General features: G+C 37.4%; 1 protein-coding gene across 1 annotated transcript in view; it reads left to right on the top strand.

The window, feature by feature from the left end:
- Nucleotides 1-8,333: 8,333 nt before the first annotated feature.
- LOC132553088 (protein FAM53A-like) overlaps nucleotides 8,334-23,227 on the top strand; it is a 42,247-nt gene continuing 27,353 nt past the window's right edge. Inside the window, exons 1-2 of the mRNA XM_060217298.1 lie at nucleotides 8,334-8,381; nucleotides 14,670-14,762. The gene's annotated coding sequence lies outside the window, so the exon portion shown is untranslated. The remainder of the gene's footprint in view (nucleotides 8,382-14,669; nucleotides 14,763-23,227) is intronic.

Here is a 23,227-nt window from a genome sequence, read left to right as displayed (position 1 = left end):
GGGGAGGTAACAAGACACGCCCAGTCAGGGGATACAACTCCCACAGCAGTAAATAACCTGTAAAAGAATAACTGTTCCAGTGTGGTCGTTGTGGTACCAAACATGCATTTCGAAAATACCCAGCATACGGCAAAAATGTGATTAATGTAAACGGATGAATCACTTCTCTCATCAATGTAAAGCAAAGTGGCACATGCAAATTAGGCATAGTCTCTAGAGGGACTTGATGACCTATTCATTGGTGCAGTAAACAATCCTAAAACAGAGATTGGAACTCATGAAACCTTCGCAAATCTCAGCATCAATGGAGTAAATGTCAAATTTAAATTGGACACAGGTTCTTCAGCCAATATCATATCTGACAATCTGTTTAATCGGCTTAACGTAGAATCAAGCATCAAACTGTCGGACACGACAAAGCGACTATCGAGCTACACCGACAACAAAATACCTATAAAAGGGAAGTGCAAGCTCCGATGCTCAAACGAAAACGTCGATTTCTACGTCGCAAAGGGACTCACTGTTCCATTACTCGGATTCAAATCATGTCAAGACCTTCGTCTAGAGAAGGTCACCATGATGACTGCGAAGGTCACACAGCGTCCAGGCGAAAAAATAGATCCTATCAGTGAACATCCGAAAATATTCAAAAAGGGTTATGTTGTTTTACATACACCATCAAAGTCGACAAAAGCGTAACACCGGTTGTAAATCCACCTCGCAAGATCCCTGCAAATTTACGCGACAAAGGTCACACTCGACGAAATGGAGAAAAGCGGAGTCGTGAGAAAGGTTGACGAACCAATCGACTGGGTCAGTTCCATAGTGCTCGTGGAGAAACACAAATCAGACAAGTTAAGAATATGCCTTGACCCTATGAACACTTTTTTGAGCTACTGACGATTGGGGACATTACAACACGTATGTCAGGTGCAAAAGTTTTTATCAAGCTTGACGCCAACAGTGGATACTGGCAAATACATTTGGACGAGCCGAGCCAGCTGCTGACGACGCTCAGTACTCCGTCATTTGGTATGCCCAGACCCGTCGACAAGAAAGGAGTTGAGAGACGATGTGAATTATTTAGCCAAGTGAATTCCGAACAATTCGTGAGCTGCTTCGGAAAACCCTTTGTTTGAATGGAACACAGTCAAGATGATGCCTTCCAGCAAATCGTAGACATTTTGTCGAAAGAGCCAGTACTGCGTACTATGATCCAAAGTTACCTACTATAGTGAGTATCGACGTTTCCAAATCGGGACTAGGTGTTCTACAGAAGAAGAAGCCCATTGCATTTGCCTCAAGAGCAATGACCGACACAGAGTCGAGATATGTCCAAATAGAGGAAGAACTTCTCGCGGTAACTTTCATTCTAGAACGCTTCTACAGCTACACCTATGGATCACAGGCACTAACAGTAGAAAGTGATCACAAGCCGCTTGAAGCCATACTAAAGAAATCTCTATCTCAAGCACCGCCTAGGCTACAGATGCTGCTATTACGCCTTCAACGATATGACCTTACACGCGTCTACAAGCCAGGCAAAGAGTTAATAATCGCAGACACGCTCTCACGAGCATATCTACCCAACAAGGATGGGCACCTAGACGATGATCTGAACTGTCGTGTACACACTATGCTAAACGATCTACCTGTCTCCGTTGACAAGATGGCTCGAATTCGAACTGAAACAGCGGAGGAGGAGCAACTCAGTCAAGTTAAGACACTTATCGAGAACGGGTGGCCTGACAACAAAATGCGCTAGCAAAGAACTTGCATGGGTTCTGGAAACTCAAAAACGAATTAACAGTGAATGAAGGTATAGTGCTGCAAGGAAGACAGGATCGTAATCCAAAAAGAGTCTCCAAAATGAAATTCCATCTGATATACACGTAGGTCACTTCGGTATCGAAAAAACCAAACTCGGCGCCAGAAGTGTCGTCTACTGGAATGGTATGGTCACTGATATCTCCGATATGGTGCCGAGGTGTAACAGGCGCATGGACATGTGCAATAGTAATAAAAAAAGAGCCACTGAAACCAACGTCTGTGCCAGATTGACCTTGGCAAGTTGTTGGAACCGACTTATTCTCGTGAAATCAGTCAAACTTCTTGAACTAAGATCTGTGTTACCGGTTTCCCACCAAAAGCTTAAACCGCGTGTTGTGTCCAAGGAAGATGTCCAAAGGATCAGACGAAATCGCAGCAATGTCAGAACAAGAATTTTGACGTTGGAGCCAAACACTTATCGGAACTTCGCGATGGAGACAAGATTCGTTTCAAACACAAGAGACAATGGACTCCTGGAAATGTACACCGTCGTTGTGAATATCCCAGGTCGTACACAGTGGTGACGCCTGATGGCAAGAAATTTCGAAGGACCCGTCGTGAAATCCTTCCGTCACGAGAAGAAACATCCAGGAACGTAAAACCCGTGGAGATTCCCAATTTCCTGGAGCAAGGATCCGCCACAATGTCGAAGTCTAGTGACATGACGTCACAACAGGCTTCCACTGCCACTGCGCCAACCGCCAACTCGCCAAGTATGAAAACCAGATGTGGCAGAAAGGTGAAGTTGCCAGTGCTCTTTAATGAGTAGGAGGTGTGAAGTGCTAGGGACAGAATAATCCCCTAAAGGTCATAGTTAGGTTTCAGGCAGGTAAGTCCACCTGTTCCAGGTAGTTATGATTGGTAAGATTCATCAGTAAGATCTCAAATTCACTATAATTTTAGGCCATAGCTTCTGGTGGATCAAGTTTGTCATAATTACAAAAAATCCTTATTTGCATTTTCTTGCAATTTTATTTGGTTCATTTGATTCTTAATCAAGTTGATTGCTTTTAATCATTTATTTGTGTGCTGTATCACATACAACATTGAGTAACAGTTCTGACATTTTATTTACATACATTTAAGTATAATATGAGCACTCCCTTTAATTGACTTTGAACTGTAAGTGAAAGTCCTACTTTCAAATGGGGAGTTGCAATGATCTGATAGTGATTTGTAATCTAAGCTCGTAAGAGTTATCTTTCCTTGTTCCTTTAGTTTTGTTATTGGCTATACACATGTATACAACACTTATGTACAGCCTCGTTCTGAAGTAATGAAGAAAAAACATGGAGTTCGAAAAAAGCTCGCCGTTCCTCGTCTGTCCTGAAAATACAAGAAGAAAACAGACGTAAACTAATAAACAAGATTTAACAATTACGGAGACAATACAAATGATATTTTAGTAATATATATGCAAAAACATTACCCTGACGTGGGCTGGATAGCAGGCGGATTTTGTCTGATAGATGTACTTGTTTCAATCTGCATGCCAATTAATCAACGGTGCTAACACGATCGTAAATGTTACTTTCTGCACTTAGTTAACCGCCCAGTTATATACAATTGTTCATATTAAAGTAAAAACGAGATGCCAGTAGACCACAAACCTGTTTGTGGAACCCTTACAATAGTATCCGGTTGTCCGGTCTCACCACAAAATGATTAACATGAAAATTATATATATATGCATGCTAGATATAAAAAAAAACATTTACATGTATGATCTTAAGCCACCTTCTGATATCCATAGACCTCTCATCCTTCAGTGAAATAAACGGTTGCGTACTTTTAAGTAAAATGATTTATTTAAAAAGGTGGACTGAAACAATGTGTCGGTCTTTTTCTAACGCATTATACTTGAACAATAAATCAATAGATAAGTAATAAATCAATCAATCAATAAATACTCGCTCCCATGCTTTATTGTTCCTCAAGAGCAAACTAGAGATTTATTGGCCATAGTGGTCGTATAGCATCCAGGACCTAAAAATAACGCCAGCTGACGGAAGTCTTCGGCAGTTGAAGGTTGCTGAAGACTACGGTAAAATTTAAAAGAAAAGAAAGACGAAAGTAAATATTTCCCTGTATTATATTAGATGTGTTCGATAAGAACAGTTTGTATAACGATTTTGTTGACATATATTGCAGTTCGGAGTTATCTACGGTCGGCGGTATACTTGATTTTTGTTGTTGTTTATCGTGTGCTCGTTTAGGAATGTGTGGCATTCCTAACTTCTATTGACCAATATTTATGTGAGGCATTCCTAACTTCTATTGACCAATATTTATGTGTGGCATTCCTAACTTCTATTGACCAATATTTAGGTGTGGCATTCCTAACTTCTATTGACCAATATTTAGGTGTGGCATTCCTAACTTCTATTGACCAATATTTAGGTGTGGCATTCCTAACTTCTATTGACCAATATTTAGGTGTGGCATTCCTAGCTTCTATTGACCAATATTTAGGTGTGGCATTCCTAACTTCTATTGACCAATATTTATGTGTGGCATTCCTAACTTCTATTGACCAATATTTAGGTGTGGCATTCCTAACTTCTATTGACCAATATTTAGGTGTGGCATTCCTAACTTCTATTGACCAATATTTAGGTGTGGCATTCCTAACTTCTATTGACCAATATTTAGGTGTGGCATTCCTAACTTCTATTGACCAATATTTATGTGTGGCATTCCTAACTTCTATTGACCAATATTTATGTGTGGCATTCCTAACTTCTATTGACCAATATTTATGTGTGGCATTCCTAACTTCTATTGACCAATATTTAGGTGTGGCATTCCTAACTTCTATTGACCAATATTTATGTGAGGCATTCCTAACTTCTATTGACCAATATTTATGTGTGGCATTCCTAACTTCTATTGACCAATATTTATGTGAGGCATTCCTAACTTCTATTGACCAATATTTAGATGTGGCATTCCTAACTTCTATTGACCAATATTTATGTGTGGCATTCCTAACTTCTATTGACCAATATTTATGTGTGGCATTCCTAACTTCTATTGACCAATATTTAGGTGTGGCATTCCTAACTTCTATTGACCAATATTTAGGTGTGGCATTCCTAACTTCTATTGACCAATATTTAGGTGTGGCATTCCTAACTTCTATTGACCAATATTTAGGTGTGGCATTCCTAACTTCTATTGACCAATATTTAGGTGTGGCATTCCTAACTTCTATTGACCAATATTTAGGTGTGGCATTCCTAACTTCTATTGACCAATATTTAGGTGTGGCATTCCTAACTTCTATTGACCAATATTTAGGTGTGGCATTCCTAACTTCTATTGACCAATATTTATGTGAGGCATTCCTAACTTCTATTGACCAATATTTAGGTGTGGCATTCCTAACTTCTATTGACCAATATTTATGTGAGGCATTCCTAACTTCTATTGACCAATATTTAGGTGTGGCATTCCTAACTTCTATTGACCAATATTTATGTGAGGCATTCCTAACTTCTATTGACCAATATTTAGGTGTGGCATTCCTAACTTCTATTGACCAATATTTAGGTGAGGCATTCCTAACTTCTATTGACCAATATTTATGTGAGGCATTCCTAACTTCTATTGACCAATATTTATGTGAGGCATTCCTAACTTCTATTGACCAATATTTATGTGTGGCATTCCTAACTTCTATTGACCAATATTTAGGTGTGGCATTCCTAACTTCTATTGACCAATATTTAGGTGTGGCATTCCTAACTTCTATTGACCAATATTTATGTGAGGCATTCCTAACTTCTATTGACCAATATTTAGGTGTGGCATTCCTAACTTCTATTGACCAATATTTAGGTGAGGCATTCCTAACTTCTATTGACCAATATTTAGGTGAGGCATTCCTAACTTCTATTGACCAATATTTATGTGAGGCATTCCTAACTTCTATTGACCAATATTTATGTGTGGCATTCCTAACTTCTATTGACCAATATTTAGGTGTCCAACAGTACCCAGGGGTTACATTATTATCCAACAGTACCCAGGGGTTACATTAATGTCCAACAGTACCCAGGAGTTACATTATTGTCCAACAGTACCCAGGGGTTACATTAATGTCCAACAGTACCCAGGAGTTACATTATTGTCCAACAGTGCCCAGGAGTTACATTAATGTCCAACAGTACCCTTGAGTTACATTATTGTCCAACAGTACCCTTGAGTTACATTATTGTCCAACAGTACCCAGGGTTACATTAATGTCCAACAGTACCCAGGAGTTACATTAATGTCCAATGGTACCCGGGGGTTACATTATTGTCCAACAATACCCAGGGGTTACATTAATGTCCAACGGTACCCAGGGGTTACATTATTGTCCAACAATACCAAGGAGTTACATTATTGTCCAACAGTACCCAGTTGTTACATTATTGGCATCTGGTTATTTTTGCAGCAGCTAGGAATGAATGGTGTAATAAGACTGTGAAAGCCTACTTTAAACTTAGGAAAGATTTCCTTTCTTTAAATCTATGGGTATGATCATATCATAAGCTGCTTATTACTCTCTTGGCCTGATAATCCAATAAATAAGCCATGTATTCCTCTATGGGTCTGATAACCCAATAAGCTCTGTATTACTCAATGGGTGATCTGATAACCCAATAAGCCCTGTATCACTCTATGAGTGGTCTGATAACCCAATAAGCCCTGTATCACTCTATGAGTGGTCTGATAACCCAATAAGCCCTGTATTACTCAATGGGTGGTCTGATAACCCAATAAGCCCTGTATTACTCAATGGGTGGTCTGATAACCCAATAAGCCCTGTATTACTCTATGAGTGGTCTGATAACCCAATAAGCCCCGTATTCCTCTATGAGTGGTCTGATAACCCAATAAGCCCCGTATTACTCTATGAGTGGTCTGATAACCCAATAAGCCCCGTATTCCTCTATGGGTCTGATCCTCCGTTAAGGCCTGTATTAATTTATAGGTCTAATCGTAACATAAACTCTGTATTACTTTATGGATCTGATCACCCATAATCCCCCAATCTCTTTTGGTGATAATAGTAATCATGAAAAATTGTGTATGAAGGAGTTTATGTTGTAGGACTTTTCACAGTAAAAACGCAAAACTTGGCCATTTTACAATGTATTTCATCTTGATAAAAAATGTAAGATAACTTACACGTTTCATGTGGAAAGTTTTTTTGGGGAAAATGTCCATTGATACATGAAGCTGTCAGTTAATCACAAACCAGAGATGTGCCATGAAATATGTGGTTATATACGTCTCTGCCTATGAACTATTAAGTCACAACAAAACACATCACTTAAGATCCGCGCTTGGGACATTTTCAATTATTTATTAAAAAACGTCCGAAACTATTGTATAGATAAACATCACTGCCAGAAACGCTAAAATTGGAGAAGCTTTTTAGCTACTTCAAACTTAAATGTGACTTCAGCATGGAATCTTATGTCAATCCTAGCTCTAATTTTCAACGACTAATGCATATTTGATCAAATTCTTATGATTGAAGATGATTGAGTATCAGCCGGTCCCTTGGTCAATACCACTGTGTAAATATTGCGATAGTAATACTTTTAGTTACATGTAATAAATATCGTAACTGCAGACAACAGTGGTTTCGCACCTGTAACTTAAATTCTCAGTTATTTCAATTCTTACAACGGAGGACAAATTTATTTGATTGGTAATCAATGAAGACATTTTTTAATCTAACTTCATTGTAACATATTTGAAATAAACGTGGTAATGTATTATTTGTCTACGTACATGTTACGGTGTAAGTGATACGTTAAGTGTTGTGAAAATCCCGTGAAAGTGGTTGTAAGAAACATAACTTTCAATGAATCACTTTAATTGATTACATTACATATGCATGCATATATACATAATATTAATACAAGCTATGTGCATGTCCAAAATCTGTCACCCTTGTCTAAAATTGTCTGTATATCGTCTGTGTTTCTGTGAACGATGGAATTCAATAATGAAATATCTTGTCTTATCTTGCCTCTCGCGGAAATCAAGTTAATGATTAATGCCCACTGGGTCTTTTGCGTTCGTACATATGATATCTGACAATAAATATACGACAAGAAAATAAAATTGGACTATATATGTAGTTGGTAATATGCCTAGGCCCAATCACTGAAAGGATGTTTTGTGATGATGTGGTTTCATTTTTTATCCTGTTCGAGTGGATTCAGAAGCTGGAAATTAAGGACAATGAATAGTGTTATCTTTACACCAGCTGTAGCCAACTTCACAAATTACCTAGATTCGCACAGTTTATCAATATTTGCACAACTGCCTTTATAAGCGATTCTGGCACGTATCCATAATAATGATGGGTACACAAGGGTTAACGCCGCTTTTTATATTGCTTTTACCCCTGTGGGACCCCATTTTTTGCCATTCGGAACACATTTTCATCATTCGGACAGCCTCGCCAGTAAATTCCACACGAAGAAGACACGCTGTTCATCGACTCGAAATTTCATCTTACTGTTTTGATTGGTGTAGCTTACATGGTATGCACTAAATTTACTGGTAGTTTATCGATAGCTTTTCGCATTGCATGCAGATTAAGCGAACTGTGTTTGTGTGGACTTTGATTATATATTTTTTTTTACTTAATCGCTGTTGAAAGTGAGTGACATAAAGCGCCTTGTCAACATAGAATGCATATGGGGCCTTAATTAGGGGTACTTTATTACATGAACTATGATTCGGATTTCAAAAAATAAAGCAAAAGTTGGAAATACTATACAGTAAGTGTCATTTTAAGCATTGCAGGTGTTTCTGTTAAGGTTTTGACAACATGTCAAAGATAGTAGAAATGTTGGTGATCATTCACATAGTACCAGCCTCAGGCTGATGATGGTCAGCATCCTTCTTGTTTCCTTGTTTTTCCCAAAATGTTGATGAGGTCTGAAAACCAGCTAAATGTAGCATTACTGTTAACTATCAAGTTATTAGTTAGTCTATCCTTCATGTATGTTACCTTATCCACACATACAGTGAAGTATTGATATTGAAGTATGAAAGTCTGATCATGATACATGTATGTGTACTCCACTGCCACAAGATGATTTGTAGCTGGGAGTAGTGACCAATTTCAGTGATTCTGTAAATCTCATCAATAGCCATTGAGTTATATAACATTAGGTGTTTACAGTATAAATGGCATTAACTCCGCAATGGCCAAATGATGAAGATGGCAATATTAGAGTGCATGATGTATGTGACAGTAAACATAAAACTGTCATCACCCGACACTGACTAGTATACCTTCCCAGGCTGATATACACCTGTCTGCACAAGTGTCCTCCTGTTTAGACATAGTACCTGTCCTAGTCTGAAAAGTCTGATATCACCTGTCTGCACAAGTGTCCTCCTGTTTAGACATAGTATCTGTCCTAGTCTGAAAAGTCTGATATAACCTGTCTGCACAAGTGTCCTCCTGTTTAGACATAGTATCTGTCCTAGTCTGAAAAGTCTGATATCACCTGTCTGCACAAGTGTCCCCCTGTTCAGACATAGTATCTGTCCTAGTCTGAAAAGTCTAATATCACCTGCTTGCACAAGTGTCTTTCTGTTTAGACACAGTACCTGACCTAGTCTGAAAAGTCTGATATAACCTGTCTGCACAAAAAAAAAGCATCCTGTTTCAGACACTACCTTCCCTGATATTACATGTCTGTGCTCGTCCTGTTTCAGACACAGTTCTTAGCCCAGTCTGATATCTCCTGTCTTTACAAGTGTCCCCATGTTCTAGACACAGTGCGTCCCCTTCTGTGATATCACCTGTCTTTACAAGTGTCCCCATGTTCCAGACACGGTGCCTCCCGAGTCTGATATCAGCTGTCCGTACAAGTGTCCCACTCTTTCAGACTGGTTACCTCCCTTTCCCCAGTCTGACGTCACCTGTTTGTACAAAAAAGCATCCTGTTTCAGACACTACCTTCCCTGGTATTAAATGTCTGTTCTTCCTGTTTCAGACACAGTTCTTTGCCCAGTCTGATATCAACTCCCTGTAAAAATGTTCCCCTTGTTTTAGACACAATGCCTCCCCAGTCTGATATCTCCTGTCTTTACAAGTGTTCCTATGTTCCAGACATGGTGCTTTGCCCAGTGTGATATTTCCTGTCTATATAAGTGTCCCCTTGTTCCAGAGACAGTGCTTCGCCCAGTGTGATATTTCCTGTCTATATAAGTGTCCCCTTGTTCCAGAGACAGTGCTTCGCCCGGTGTGATATTTCCTGTCTATATAAGTGTCCCCTTGTTCCAGAGACAGTGCTTAGCCCAGTGTGATATTTCCTGTCTATATAAGTGTCCCCTTGTTCCAGAGACAGTGCTTCGCCCGGTGTGATATCATCTATCTGTGCAAGTGTCCCCTGTTTCAGACACAATACCTCCCACAGTCTGATATCACCTGTCAGTACAAGTGCCCCTTGTTTAAGCCTAAAATTCTTGAGTGTATATATTTTGCCTTTTGTTGTTTGTGTTTATTGTAGTTTAAAGGAAATCCTATGTGTTGCCAGTTGTCATGTTGACATTGTTACTATATTTAAGCTCAAATATGAATAATCTATAACTTTTGGTAATAGATGGGCTTATTGTGGAACAGTCAAAGAACATTTCTACTGAACCTTGGTTAGATATAGATGAAGTACTAACATGACATGGGCTTATAGTGGAACAGTCAAAGAACATTTCTACTGAAGCTTTGTTAGATATAGATGAAGTACTAACATGACAGGGGCTTATTGTGGAACAGTCAAAGAACATTTCTACTGAAGCTTTGTTAGATATAGATGAAGTACTAACATGACAGGGGCTTATTGTGGAACAGTCAAAGAACATTTCTACTGAAGCTTTGTTAGATATAGATGAAGTACTAACATGACAGGGGCTTATTGTGGAACAGTCAAAGAACATTTCTACTGAAGCTTTGTTAGATATAGATGAAGTACTAACATGACAGGGGCTTATTGTGGAACAGTCAAAGAACATTTCTACTGAAGCTTTGTTATATAGATGAAGTACAACATGACAGGGCTTATTGTGGAACAGTCAAAGAACATTTCTACTGAAGCTTTGTTAGATATAGATGAAGTACTAACATGACAGGGGCTTATTGTGGAACAGTCAAAGAACATTTCTACTGAAGCTTTGTTAGATATAGATGAAGTACTAACATGACAGGGGCTTATTGTGGAACAGTCAAAGAACATTTCTACTGAAGCTTTGTTAGATATAGATGAAGTACTAACATGACAGGGGCTTATTGTGGAACAGTCAAAGAACATTTCTACTGAAGCTTTGTTAGATATAGATGAAGTACTAACATGACAGGGGCTTATTGTGGAACAGTCAAAGAACATTTCTAATGAAGCTTTGTTAGATATAGATGAAGTACTAACATGACAGGGGCTTATTGTGGAACAGTCAAAGAACATTTCTACTGAAGCTTTGTTAGATATAGATGAAGTACTAACATGACATGGGCTTATTGTGGAACAGTCAAAGAACATTTCTACTGAAGCTTTGTTAGATATAGATGAAGTACTAACATGACAGGGGCTTATTGTGGAACAGTCAAAGAACATTTCTACTGAAGCTTTGTTAGATATAGATGAAGTACTAACATGACAGGGGCTTATTGTGGAACATTGTGGAACAGTCAAAGAACATTTCTAACATTAGATGAAGTACTAACATGAAGCTTTGTTAGATATAGATGAAGTACTAACATGACATGGGCTTATTGTGGAACAGTCAAAGAACATTTCTACTTTGAATATAGATGAAGTACTAACTTTGTTAGATTTCTATAAGCTTTGTTAGATATAGAAGTACTAACATGACAGGGGCTTATTGTGGAACAGTCAAAGAACATTTCTACTGAAGCTTTGTTAGATATAGATGAAGTACTAACATGACAGGGGCTTATTGTGGAACAGTCAAAGAACATTTCTACTGAAGCTTTGTTAGATTAGATGAAGTACTAACATGACAGGGGCTTATTGTGGAACAGTCTTTGTTTGTTAGATATAGATGAAGTACTAACATGACAGGGGCTTATTGTGGAACAGTCAAAGAACATTTCTACTGAAGCTTTGTTAGATATAGATGAAGTACTAACATGACAGGGGCTTATTGTGGAACAGTCAAAGAACATTTCTACTGAAGCTTTTTGTTAGATATAGATGAAGTACTAACATGACAGGGGCTTATTGTGGAACAGTCAAAGAACATTTCTACTGAAGCTTTGTTAGATATAGATGAAGTACTAACATGACATGGGCTTATTGTGGAACAGTCAAAGAACATTTCTACTGAAGCTTTGTTAGATATAGATGAAGTACTAACATGACAGGGGCTTATTGTGGAACAGTCAAAGAACATTTCTACTGAAGCTTTGTTAGATATAGATGAAGTACTAACATGACAGGGGCTTATTGTGGAACAGTCAAAGAACATTTCTATGAAGCTTTGTTAGATATAGGAAGCTTGACATGGGCTTATTGTGGAACAGTCAAAGAACATTTCTACTGAAGCTTTGTTAGATATAGATGAAGTACTAACATGACAGGGGCTTATTGTGGAACAGTCAAAGAACATTTCTACTGAAGCTTTGTTAGATATAGATGAAGTACTAACATGACAGGGGCTTATTGTGGAACAGTCAAGAACATTTCTACTGAAGCTTTGTTAGATATAGATGAAGTACTAACATGACAGGGGCTTATTGTGGAACAGTCAAAGAACATTTCTACTGAAGCTTTGTTAGATATAGATGAAGTACTAACATGACAGGGGCTTATTGTGGAACAGTCAAAGAACATTTCTACTGAAGCTTTGTTAGATATAGATGAAGTACTAACATGACAGGGGCTTATTGTGGAACAGTCAAAGAACATTTCTACTGAAGCTTTGTTAGATATAGATGAAGTACTAACATGACAGGGGCTTATTGTGGAACAGTCAAAGAACATTTCTACTGAAGCTTTGTTAGATATAGATGAAGTACTAACATGACAGGGGCTTATTGTGGAACAGTCAAAGAACATTTCTACTGAAGCTTTGTTAGATATAGATGAAGTACTAACATGACAGGGGCTTATTGTGGAACAGTCAAAGAACATTTCTACTGAAGCTTTGTTAGATATAGATGAAGTACTAACATGACAGGGGCTTATTGTGGAACAGTCAAAGAACATTTCTACTGAACCTTGGTTAGACATAGATGAAGTACTAACATGACATGGGCTTATTGCTAGATAAAGGTGGGAGTAATACAGATGACTAAAAAGGTTTGTCTGCTTGCTGGGTTTATTGCCCAAAGACCAGCCAGGGGCAATTTATGGTGGCAGCACCATTGAACCACTTACAGGAGGCCCATCATATGTCATCTAGAGCAATTCAGGTAAAAACATCATGTTCAAGGACATAATCACACTAGCATTGCATGCAAAATGGCTTATTTTTCAGGTCTTGAGAAAAATAAACCATGATAGTTAGGGAGCATTGAACAATGTGCCACAGATCTTTATCTGAGGTTATCTAGGCCAATTTTCTATTGACAGAGCTATCACAGTCAGGAAAACTATTAGAGACTACAATCCAGCCACACTACATTTGTTCTGTACATCATTGGTCAAGTTTGTAGTTTTCTCAATTTCATTTTTGCTATATGATATAGGTAACTGGTTTTCTAAAAAGTCCTTAAAAATAATCTATTATCAGATTACCTTAAATTTATGTTATAGAGTGAAGATTGAGTATATGATATGTTTTCTTCACATTATACAGACGTATTATGTAATAGATTTACAGATTGCCATAAAAGAGAGGGGAAAATAGAGAAATAGCAAGAAATCTTGATTTTAGGATTAAATAGCACACTTTTAAACTAAGTGAGATAAAACAAATCACTGGCCATGGATGTTTTGTATGTATAATAAATAGAGTAATTTACAAAGGATCTGTTACATAGTCTTAACAAATGATCAGGAGTTAGAGCTGGGGTATCTTTATTGTACATTTCTAGGTCAGCTAGTCAAATTGGTTTTTTTCGCATGGACTACTGCATTTGAATAATTATAGAAGTTTAGCTATTAACTCCTGTTAACATGATCAGCTCTGAGTAGGTGTCATAGCTTTCATGTTTCTTTGTTCTAGATAAATGACCTTTTGACCTTGAATGACAATGCTTAGTCAGTGTAGAACACACTCTCAGGATTTCACATAAATAGTACGTAGTAGATCTATAAATGCATGCTAGTATTTCTAGTTGAATGGTTTCCTATTTGAATTGATCAGATGGGTTGATCTACAATAAGATTAACTATTCCTGTGATTGATCTTGGTATCGTCTTTGTTCATATTTGGAGCATTGTCAAGTGACTTGATTTATGATCATGATTTGAAATATGAATTTCAACAATAGATTACAGTTGTTTAGGTATGTGCAGTATCTTGTATACCTTTTTGTATTATATTTAATACTTTGAAGTTCATTAGTCTGTTATTGTTTGTAAATCTTTTGATTTTGATGTGATGAGCTGTTTACTTTTGTGATTCATCATCGCGATGTATAGTGTTATAAAATAAGAATTTATGTTGCTGTTTGGATAGGGATTACCTTCCCATTTTAACCTACTTGCTTATTATTAACTCTTCGATCTGAAAAAAATGAAATTATTAACACATCAACCTATAACCTGAGTTTTTGGAAAATATTGAGCCGGTTAAGAAATGTGGTGAATGACTGCATGGAAAAATACATAAATTTGATGTTGTTTTTTTCCTAGGTAGGAGCATGGTTTAATGTCCAGAGCCTGACTTCTAATTCCAAAGTCTGTGATATCCACTGCTGCCTTTCCCAGGCTGATCGCCTTAGGCCTGTAAGTATGTCCTAACCAGCATAGTCAGATCTATGACTGTGAGTACCATATCTCCCCCAGACCATTGTAATCAGATTTAGAGCTGTGAGTACCATATCTCCCCCAGACCATTGTAATCAGATTTAGAGCTGTGAGTACCATATCTCCCCCAGACCATTGTAATCAGATTTAGAGCTGTGAGTACCATATCCACCCCCCAGACTTGTGTAGTCAAATCTAGATCTTTAAATACCATTTCTCCTTCAGACCAATGTAGTCAGATCTTGACCTTGAGTACCATTTCTCATCCAGACCAATGTAGTCAGATCTTGACTTTGAGTACCATTTCTCATCCAGACCAATGTAGTCAGATCTTGACCTTGAGTACCATTTCTCCTTCAGACCAATGTAGTCAGATCTAGACCTAAACATACCATTTCTCCCCCAGACCAATGCAGTCAGATCTTGACTTTGAGTACCATTTCTCCCCCAGACCAATGTAGTCAGATCTTGACCTTGAGTACCATTTCTCCTTCAGACCAATGTAGTCAGATCTAGACCTAAACATACCATTTCTCCTCCAGACCAATGCAGTCAGATCTAGACCTATACATACCATATCTTCTTCAGACCAATGTAGTCAGATCTTGACCTTGAGTACCATTTCTCATCCAGACCAATGTAGTCAGATCTAGACCTTGAGTACCATTTCTCATCCAGACCAATGCAGTCAGATCTAGACCTATACATACCATTTCTACTTCAGACCAATGCAGTCAGATCTAGACCTTGAGTATCATTTCTCATCCAGACCAATGTAGTCAGATCTAGACCTATAAATACCATATCTTCTTCGGACCAATGTAGTCAGATCTAGACCTTGAGTACCATTTCTCATCCAGACCAATGTAGTCAGATCTTGACTTTGATTACCATTTCTCCTTCACACCAATGTAGTCAGATCTTGACCTTGAGTACCATTTCTCATCCAGACCAATGTAGTCAGATCTTGACTTTGAGTACCATTTCTCCCCCAGACCAATGCAGTCAGATCTTGACTTTGAGTACCATTTCTCCCCCAGACCAATGTAGTCAGATCTTGACCTTGAGTACCATTTCTCATCCAGACCAATGTAGTCAGATCTTGACTTTGAGTACCATTTCTCCCCCAGACCAATGCAGTCAGATCTTGACTTTAAGTACCATTTCTCCCCCAGACCAATGTAGTCAGATCTTGACCTTGAGTACCATTTCTCCTTCAGACCAATGTAGTCAGATCTAGACCTAAACATACCATTTCTCCTCCAGACCAATGCAGTCAGATCTAGACTTATACATACCATATCTTCTTCAGACCAATGTAGTCAGATCTTGACCTTAAGTACCATTTCTCCCCTAGACCTGTGTAGTCAGATTTAAATGTTAGTGCCATGTCCTAACTCCTCCCCCCTTCCCCCAGATAAGTATAGTAAGGGTTAGACAAATTGAGCTACTATGTACATGTATGAGCTTTCAACCCAAAATTATTCTCATTTCCTCATTTTGATAGTGAAATAACAGTAACCTTCAACTCTACTCAAAAGTTATTCAGAGGGAATGAATTATAAATTATTTATTTGAAAATGAAGTTATGATATTTTTTCTAAAAGAGGTGTAATGAAGTATGTTACATGTTAATACATAATAGATGTTCAACATCATGTAGACCTGTACATTGTATGTCATATACCAGGTATGCACAGTGTCATAATACATGTACTTGAACATGAAGCATTCACTGTTAATTATCACTAAGGAATGGCAGTATAGTAGTTAAAGCCTCATTGTGTCTTAACTAAGTGGTATGTACCTATGGTACACTGCAGGTGAAACTGCTGTAAACAGACACCTTTACCCTATAGATTTGGCTGTAAGCCAGCTACATCTTATACCAAAGTCGAGCATTCACATTCCTTAAATCTCATAATCCTTCACACAAATCAGGACTAGGTCATGTGTCCCCCAACTACCAAGGAGAACTGGACCGAAGATATGCATCATGAAAATCTTTATAATTGTAGTCATAGTCTACCTAGCTTCACAAATAGATACAAAAACATACTCATGTGTATAACTTAAATGGATTACTGGACATGAAAAAAAATTGTTATGATAATGCAGTTGAAGCAGACAAATAAATTAAGTATCACAATATCAGGCCTTGTGAACACAACATCAGGCCTTGTGAGAGTTCTATTTATAAGCTGTTTAAGAACTTTGAAGGTTTTTTTCTAGCAGGAGTTACTTCCCTTGTCAATTTATTCCACTTTCATTCTAATACTGTCCACATAAATTAAACAGGTATAATGTATGATATTTAAATGGAGGAGTCAGATTGTGGAGAAACTGTGTGTGCTTATCTATATTTGATCTTCACCTTTCTGGAAACTCTGAAAGGGGATATTTGTGCTTACTCATACTTTTCCTTGGCCTTGTGAAGAATCTGAGAGAGTGATATATTTGTACATATTTATACTGTACATGGACTCAGTGAAGAATCTGAGAGAGGGAATATTTGTACATATTTATACTTTACATGGACGCGGTGAAGAATCTGAGAGAGTGATATATTTGTACATATTTATACTTTACATGGACGCAGTGAAGAATCTGAGAGAGTGATATATTTGTACATATTTATACTGTACATGGACGCGGTGAAGAATCTGAGAGAGTGATATATTTGTACATATTTATACTGTACATGGACGCGGTGAAGAATCTGAGAGAGTGATGTGTTTGTGCTTATTTATACTGTACCTAAGTTTTGTGAAGAATCTGAGAGAGGAATATATTTGTGCTTAGCTTTACTTTCGCTAGGCCTTTGTGAAACATCTGAGAGAGTGGATATTTGTGTTTGTTCATTGAATTTGTTCCCAGTCTGACCGGTCCCGCCCTGAAGTTACTCAGGTGTTGTGATATTGACATAAAAACAATCTGTTTACTTCCCACTAGTTTGACACTTGACTTGATCGAGACACCACCCAGTGCCATGTACATGTATGTAGATATAGTTATGACTTTTAACATGGTATGGAGCACTTTACCCACTGATGCCAGGTACATGGCATTTGTTAAAATGTATTTTATGTTTTTCAAATGCAATTTTCGTCAGTCTTGATAATACTGAAAACATTACATTCTTACATATTTTCTTTCACCTACTTGAAAAAAGATTAGAACAGATAAATAAAAATCTCTGATTATTTCCAGCAGTAATTATCCCAACCATTATGTAATTAAACAGTTACACCTGAGGACATGAAGGATAATCTAAAGTGCTTAATGTTGTCTCATTTATATTCGATTTTCATGCATTTGGACTGATACCTTAAATGGAAAATTTGATATCTGCTTTTTAAATAGAACAAAAATAAATAGTGTATGAATAGATGTATGGTAAAGGTGTTGATTTGATTGTTGTTTATCAGTATCCCCATAACAACTGGAAAAAAATTCTTACTACAAGATGGATTTAACTTGGTGTCATGCTCATGTCAAGATTTTTTTTTAATGTCTTCATTTTTAAAAACTTCAGTGTTGTATAATACATATATCTAACTTCTGATCTCACATCAATTACAATCAGGTACTTAACATTCAGGAGATGACAAACACAATCCGGATAGTGTGGGAAAAGCTTACTCTAGTATAACTTAACACCTGATCTGGTTTATGTCTACTGGAGGTTGTACCAGATCCTATATAAGTGTATGTCTACTGAAGGTTGTACCAGATCCTATATAAGTGTATGTCTACTGGAGGTTGTACCAGATCCTATATAAGTGTATGTCTACTTTAGGTTGTACCTGATCCTATATAAGTGTATGTCTACTGGAGGTTGTACCTGATCTTATATAAGTGTATGTCTACTGGAGGTTGTACCAGATCCTATATAAGTGTATGTCTACTGAAGGTTGCACCAGATCCTATATAAGTGTATGTCTGCTGGAGGTTGTACCTGATCCTATATAAGTGTATGTCTACTGGAGGTTGTACCAGATCCTATATAAGTGTATGTCTACTGGGGGTTGTACCAGATCCTATATAAGTGTATGTCTACTGGAGGTTGTACCTGATGCTATATAAGTGTATGTCTACAGGAGGTTGTACCTGATACTATATGAGTGTATGTCTACTGGAGGTTGTACCTGATCCTATATAAGTGTATGTCTACTGGAGGTTGTACCTGATCCTATATAAGTGTATGTCTACTGGAGGTTGTACCTGATGCTATATAAGTGTATGTCTACAGGAGGTTGTACCTGATACTATATGAGTGTATGTCTACTGGAGGTTGTACCTGATCCTATATAAGTGTATGTCTGAAGGTTGTACCTGATCCTATATAAGTGTATGTCTACTGGAGGTTGTACCTGATCCTATATAAGTGTATGACTGGAGGTTGTACCTGATCCTATATAAGTGTATGTCTACTGGAGGTTGTACCAGATCCTATATAAGTGTATGTCTATTGGAGGTTGTACCTGATGCTATATAAGTGTATGTCTACTGGAGGTTGTACCAGATCCTATATAAGTGTATGTCTACTGGAGGTTGTACCTGATCCTATATAAGTGTATGTATGAAGGTTGCACCTGATCCTATATAAATGTATGTCCACTGGAGGTTGCACCTGATGCTATATAAGTGTATGTCTACTGGAGGTTGCACCAGATCCTATATAAGTGTATGTCTACTGGAGGTTGTACCTGATACTATATGAGTGTATGTCTACTGGAGGTTGCACCTGATCCTATATAAGTGTATGCCTGGAGGTTGTACTAGATCCTATATAAGTGTATGTCTACTGGAGGTTGTACCTGATCCTATATAAGTGTATGTCTATTGGAGGTTGCACCTGATCCTATATAAGTGTATGTCTGAAGGTTGTACCTGATCCTATATAAATGTATGTCCACTGGAGGTTGTACCTGATCCTATATAAGTGTATGTCTACTGGAGGTTGCACCTGATCCTATATAAGTGTATGTCTATTGGAGGTTGTACCTGATCCTATATAAGTGTATGCCTGGAGGTTGTACCTGATCCTATATAAGTGTATGTCTATTGGAGGTTGCACCTGATCCTATATAAGTGTATGTCTACTGGAGGTTGTACCAGATCCTATTTAAGTGTATGTCTATTGGAGGTTGTACCTGATCCTATATAAATGTATCCCTGGAGGTTGTACCTGATCCTATATAAGTGTATGTCTACTGGAGGTTGTACCGGATCCTATATAAGTGTATGTCTATTGGAGGTTGTACCTGATCCTGTATAAGTGTATGCCTGGAGGTTGCACCTGATCCTATATAAGTGTATGTCTACTGGAGGTTGTACCTGATCCTATATAAGTGTATGTCTACTGGAGGTTGTACCTGATCCTATATAAGTGTATGTCTACTGGAGGTTGTACCAGATCCTATATAAGTGTATGTCTACTGGAGGTTGTACCTGATACTATATGAGTGTATGTCTACTGGAGGTTGCACCTGATCCTATATAAGTGTATGCCTGGAGGTTGTACTAGATCCTATATAAGTGTATGTCTACTGGAGGTTGTACCTGATCCTATATAAGTGTATGTCTATTGGAGGTTGCACCTGATCCTATATAAGTGTATGTCTGAAGGTTGTACCTGATCCTATATAAATGTATGTCCACTGGAGGTTGTACCTGATCCTATATAAGTGTATGTCTACTGGAGGTTGCACCTGAGGTATGTCTATTGGAGGTTGTACCTCATCCTATATAAGTGTATGCCTGGAGGTTGTAATATGTCTACTGATACTATATGAGTGTATGTCTATATAAGTGTATGTCTATTGGAGGTTGCACCTGATCCTATATAAGTGTATGTCTACTGGAGGTTGTACCAGATCCTATTTAAGTGTATGTCTATTGGAGGTTGTACCTGATCCTATATAAATGTATCCCTGGAGGTTGTACCTGATCCTATATAAGTGTATGTCTACTGGAGGTTGTACCGGATCCTATATAAGTGTATGTCTATTGGAGGTTGTACCTGATCCTGTATAAGTGTATGCCTGGAGGTTGTACCTGATCCTATATAAGTGTATGTCTACTGGAGGTTGTACCTGATCCTATATAAGTGTATGTCTACTGGAGGTTGTACCTGATCCTATATAAGTGTATGTCTACTGGAGGTTGTACCAGATCCTATATAAGTGTATGTCTACTGGAGGTTGTACCAGATCCTATATAAGTGTATGTCTACTGGAGGTTGTACTTGATCCTATATAAGTGTATGTTCATTGGATGTTGTAAACGATCTGATGTAAAAGTATGTCTACCTGAACTTTTATTATTGTATGCCAGTTGGAGGTTGTATTTAATTTTTTGTAAGTATATGTGTACTGAAGGTTGTGTGTAGGTGTTGTACTTGTTACGGGTCTTTATTTTCAACATCTCACTAGTACTGTATTCCCAGTAAATTGTAGTATGTAAATCAACATCCAAACCTTATAATGCAGTCCCCCATTCGACGCAGAGTTGAGCACCATCACAATTACATGACCTACGAAGTTTGATTTTTTTACTCTGTTGCATAACGAAGACAGTGGAAAATTTGACAAAAATAAATACAGTGTATTTCAAAAATACTGTTCATTTACAACCTTATTGTATATCATACCCTAATTCTTTCGTCTGCATGTGATCAATGTTTATAATAGGGTATAAGAATGTTACCTTATCAGCATTATGTATGTAATACTTAATCCTTGGCTTCATTTCTGGATGATAATTATTACAGTTTTAGAGGATTGTTATATCTCAAGAGAGGTTGGAGTTTCAGGGTTAAAAGGTCAAGGTTGCTTATACTAATTTTACAAAATATTTGTTGGCAGTTCAGTGACTTAATTCCTTGAGGGATTAAGATCAAATTGTAAATTCATATAAATGACCAAAAAATCTTTGTCACTATTGGCTGTCTTCCTAATGGAGCCATGAGGGAATTTTTTATTGTTTTTGGTGCTTCAGTATAAGAATACTGTTCATTTATGCTCAGTAGTTTATGCATGGTTTTTTTGTTGAATCCAGGGTATCATGTCAAAAGTTTTGAGAAGTGCAGTTATGTAATGGGTTCTCAAACATTGTACAAGTCACATAAGGAAAATGTGAATCCATAATTCAAATATTAGAGTCTCAAAAATCACTGATGCTATATTACAGGTACTATATAACTTATTATATAAGAATAGAATATTCAAAAAAATACTTGTGGGTTTGTCAATTGCAAAAAATATTGTTTTAAAAAACCCTTATATAGTCCTAGGTCTTTACTTTGAAATCAGTCAAATGATACTGTTTTAGCTTGATTTATACATATGCATGTCTCAAGGACTACATATTTATAATAGAAATATTACGGTACGGGTTAAAATAATCCTCTATCTCCCTGAGGGAGCTCAGGTAATGTGAAGAAATAGGCTTTATGAATATCTATTACCCAGAGGTAATTTGTTAATCTTTTGTGGTGCCTGCTGCCAACTTTATGTTGTTTCTCATTGATCTACCTGAACTGGCAGGGTACATTGACCGTATTCATAGTCCTCACACCCAGGTAAGCCAGATGTATAGAGCTGTACACCTAACCTGCTAATACTACCCACGGCTGGACTTTTAAAGCTCACACAACACTACTACACAAATGTGGACAGTTGGAACTGTCAGCTGTATACCTGTATTTTTTACCTGTTACATTTCTACCTGGGGATATTAATAACAAATACTTAAATTTACCTGTTTAGTCCAAAGTCACACTGAGGTAAGTTCTGTTGGTGATTTGAAATATGTAATAATATAAGTTCCTACATCTACTTAACACAATGTCATGATATATATTACATGTTTGAAAGGTAATATCTACTACATGTTTGAAAGGTAATATCTACTACATGTTTGAAAGGCCATGATATGTTATCATGTTTTGAATATTGCTGTATGTATTAAATGTCTCAACTATCATTTTATAACATGGTAGAAAGTTAGCTAAGCACCAGTAATATTAATAAAAAGGTCAGTGTCATTATAACACGATCAAAAAACATTTAGTGTGAGTATGTTCAAAGTAGTGGTAAGATTTTTGTTGGAAATTGAGTGATGAAATAAAATCATCTCTTTGATGTTGTGTACATTTAAGTACAATGTTAGGGTCACACATTGATGTGTATTCTTCTGTATATAGACAGGAAAAGGCACTTGCTGTGTACTCATTAATGGAAAGGTGAGGTCAAGGACATTATAGTGATGTCTAATCTTTAAAAAGGCATTGTCAAGGTCACAGAAGTAAAAGACAAGATAGAAAGACATTTTGGTGAAATGTACTCAGTAATAAAGCACAGTCAAGGCTATAAAAGTGAAAGGCAAGGTCAAGGACAGTATGGTATTGTGTACTGTGTCAAGGTCACAAATGTGAAAGG

This window comes from Ylistrum balloti, unplaced genomic scaffold (genome assembly GCF_031769215.1).
Source record: "Ylistrum balloti isolate Yb309-2 unplaced genomic scaffold, AGI_CSIRO_Ybal_v1 Utg370296, whole genome shotgun sequence".
Taxonomy (NCBI): Eukaryota; Metazoa; Mollusca; class Bivalvia; order Pectinida; family Pectinidae; genus Ylistrum; species Ylistrum balloti.
This window is presented reverse-complemented; position numbering and strand designations above follow the sequence as displayed.